Below are 3,857 nucleotides of genomic sequence, written 5' to 3'. Positions count from 1 at the left end.
TGGAGATGGCTGTAAGGTCCTCAGAGGAGGCTTGGCACGTGTCTCAGTTACTCTTATCCGGTTGCTGGGACAAATACCCGACACTCAAAATGAGGGAAGGAAAGGTTTATTTAGTTCACAGTTATTGGAGGTTTCAAGACACTGCCCCCACTCTACAGGGTCTGGAAGAGAGGCTGGGGTGCTGTCGTGTCCAGGACGACCTTTTCCACATCCTGAGGAAACAAAGGCTACCTAGTTTAGCAGTTCGCGTCCCTCTGTCCCGCCCCTCTGCCCCTCCCCTCAAGCCACTCATTGCTCCTCCAGCCGTGCTGCCCCATAACTTAGGCATTGGAGGGACAGCTAGATACAAACCATAACAGCACACAAGGTGTGATCTGAATGTAGGAGAATTTGTTGGCTTCTGGGCAGGGGACAAGGGCAGAAGTGCAGGTTTGTTGTCATGTGAGTGTCCGGAGGTGACTCCCAACAGTCCTTCCCCAAATGTATATCTCTTCTCAAAGGAAGAGACAGGGCTTGTTTTCTCTCTCCTGAATCTGACTGTTCTCATGATGAATCCAACCCATAGCACCGACTCTCAGCTTCAGTGATAAGCGTGGCGGTCAGCGCTGCCCTTCCCGGGCGCCTCACAGACCCTGTTCGCAGGCGGAGGCTTTGGCCTCCAGTCTGGAAATGCAGCTCCCAGAAGAAGAGCAGGTTTGTCCAGCGCTCTAGACCCTGTAAACAGCAGAGTAGTAAGAATAGCTGCGGCGGGATTCTTGGCTGTGCTTTTGCACTGTGGAGAAAAATTTGAGCTGCTTCTTAAAACTCTTACTTTTTTCTTTTTTTATGTTTTGTTTTAAATAAATGTCTCACTTTATTTTTTTATTTTTCTGTATTTTAGGGACGGTTCTATAGGGTGTAAGGGATCTCACTGTTAGATCGGACTCATAGTGATTCTCCTGCTTACAGCCTCCCAAATTCTGGGATTAGTTGCGCGCGTGCACCACCACGCCCAGTCTCAATTGCCCTCTTGGCGCGCCCCGGGGGCGGGGCCGGCATTGCAGGCCCGGGGATCGAAAGCCCCGCCCCTGCACCTACTTGCAGGCGCTTTATTTATTTATTTATTTATTTAGTGTGTGTGGCCAGCTCAGCCCACCAGGGGGCGGGCTGGCTGGCATGTGGTGCTGGGGGATTGAACCGTGGGTCCCTGTGCTTTGCTCAGTTTAGCTTGTTCTAAGTAGGTGCTTTAGACCACTGAGCCATCTCACCAGCCCCTTGCAGGCACTTTAATCCGCTGAACTATTTGGCTGGTCTTTATCTCACTTTTTAAAAAGAAATATCAGTCACATTGTGTAATCCTAGCTAAGCATGAGAATTATGAAATTTCTATTTTGTCACCTCTGACTCCTAGACACACACTGCTCGAAGATGCAATGACATTTTCGCGAGCTTATTTTGCCTCGTGGCTTACTATGTGCATGCCAAGAGACCTTGCTCTGCCTCTGGTTCGTCCAATTGTTTAAGGCGCCCTTGATTATGTTACTTAGAGTTGTAGACTGCTGCCTCTGGGGAAAGCAGGGACCTCCGTGAAAAATTGAATTAGTTACTTCATTTTAAAGGCTGTCCAGACATGAATAGGGAATTACTAACCCAGTGTTGCATTTCTACTAATATATGTCACATGAAAGTAGAAAATAATGGGTTTTACATTAAGGATGTCTAAGAGTCCAAGATTTAATTACGTGTTCACGTCAAACTTTCTTCTGCTCATTCTAAGAATGGCTTCAGTGACAGTCTCCTCTCCTCTTCATCTTTGAGACAAGATTGATAAATGTCAACTCTCATCGTTAGACAAATGGTACGTTTTAGGTGGGAGAGTGAGGACAGGCAGCACTAATCTTTCCCATTTCTAGGCAAAATGAATACTGCAAGGAACATGGGTTTTCTCTGTTTCTCAAAAAATCCACCCTCCTTCTACCCTCAATGTCTTTGCATGCACCGTGTCCTTGGCTTGTCACGGTCTTTTCATAGGTCTCCACAGGGCTTGTTGATTCCCACCATTCTAGTGGATTCTCTTCCTCCCAGAGGCAACCCTTGACCTTCACATCTGAAGTAGTTCCCCATTCCTGTGTATGATGTGGCCCTATTTTATTTTCTTCATAATGCTTATAACTGTCTGAAATTACTTCATTATATATTTCAGGTCATCTGAGACCTTTTATATTATCTGAAATTTAGGATCAGAGTTGAGGATAAATAGTTTGTTACATACCTGTAAATAGCTACAAAAAATCAGAGCAGATCTATGTCCCTGGACCTAGCTGAATGGCTACAGGTTAGTAGTTGCCCTCAAAACATAGAGGAAGGAGATGGGGCTTCTTGGAAGAAAGAAAGGGTCGGGGGGTCGGAAGTCAGCTTTGCATATTGGCGGTGCTTGTTTCCTCCATCCCTACTATCATCTGGCCTACTAGATGACCCTGTGCTTCCAAAGGGATTTTTTCCTAGAGTTCAGCCATTTTTCCTGAGCAGAGGATGTCCTCTGTGTGCTGGAGAGATGACTGACCAAACTGCAGAATGGACAGGTTTGCACTGGTACAGCTTTCAGTGGAGTGGAGGGTGCTGAGAGGTTAGGGTTAGGGTTAGGATAAGAGCTTCCTATGTGTCCCAAAGGGCCTGGAACCTCACCTACTGCCAAGAGTGGTGCTGCCCTTTCAGCTGAATAGTCTGAGGGCAAGAAGCTTCATGGCGTAGATGAGGCTAAAGGGGATGAGGCAGGACTTTGGGTGCTTGGGAGGAGGAGGATTTCCCTTGACCTTTAGAGAATCTTTGTTTCCTTTCACACAGGGAAAGGAGCATGAATGAGCAGAAGAGTTGCTGTCCTGATAAAGTGAAAAAGGAAGCGTACACAGATGGAGAGAGTTAGAGTGGACTCATTGTCCTAAAACGCTCACCCATGTTCCAGGTCAGGACCCCAGCAGACAGATGCTTTTCTAGTGCAGATTTTTACAACCAGCTCAATTTAGGAGATGTGACAGTGACACAAAAATTTATCCTTCTGCCATCATCCGGAAGCTTGGGTTGCTTAAGACAGAATATTTGGTGACTTATTGGTGTGACTTGACCATTTCTTTTGAAGGAATTTCAGGGATAATAAGACATGCCTCCAAGATTTTTATGACACAGATGTTTTTCAGTGTGAAGAAAGGATTTTAAACCAAATTGTGACGCAAGAAAGAAGAGCATGAAGAACATGGTGCAGAAGAGGAATTCTCTAAAACAACACAGAGCCCATAGGGAACCCTCCCATGAAGACATTTGGAAAGGTCAGGCTCATAAAGATGGTTGAGTAAAGGGCATAAATGGTAATGGCTGAGCTCAATGAATACTTGTAAAGGAAAGACACCATATTCATGGTCAGAACCAGAAACATAAGCAAGATGACCCAGAACAATGTTTGGTTAAAGTAATGGAACACAAACAGGTAAAAGAGATATGAGAACTTCTCTTTTTTAAAAATTTTTTTGTATTTGGCACAGCATCTCACTATGCAGCTCTGACTCAGTGATCTTCCTGTTTTAGGCCTCCCCAGTACTGGTATTACAGGCTTGCACCACCACACCTGGACTCAGTCACCAGCTCAGTGTACCCCAGGGGTGGGGCCACATGGCATGCTGGACCAGGGATGGAACCCTGATCACTGCACTTGCCAAGGTTGGCCCTTAGTCCACTGAGCTATCTTCTTTTTATGTATCTAGTGCAGGGTCTACAGGGTCTCACCATGTTGATCGGACTCAGTGATTCTCCTGCTTTCAGCTTCCCAAGAACTGGGATTACAGGGGCGCACCACCATGCCCAGCCTAACTGAGCTATCTTGACAG

At 46.2% G+C, this 3,857-nt stretch overlaps 1 long non-coding RNA gene across 1 annotated transcript; it reads left to right on the top strand.

Moving 5' to 3' along the window:
• Nucleotides 1-294: 294 nt before the first annotated feature.
• LOC111818584 lies at nt 295-3,535 on the top strand. The gene is made up of 4 exons (XR_002822540.1): nt 295-367; nt 566-693; nt 1,757-1,837; nt 2,824-3,535. It is a non-coding gene; the product is annotated as an uncharacterized LOC111818584 (long non-coding RNA).
• Nucleotides 3,536-3,857: the final 322 nt, after the last annotated feature.

This window comes from Octodon degus, unplaced genomic scaffold (assembly GCF_000260255.1).
Source record: "Octodon degus isolate 3935 unplaced genomic scaffold, OctDeg1.0 scaffold00096, whole genome shotgun sequence".
In the NCBI taxonomy this organism is placed as follows: Eukaryota; Metazoa; Chordata; class Mammalia; order Rodentia; family Octodontidae; genus Octodon; species Octodon degus.
Note: the sequence above shows the minus strand (reverse complement) of the source record. Positions and strands in the feature narration are given on the sequence as shown.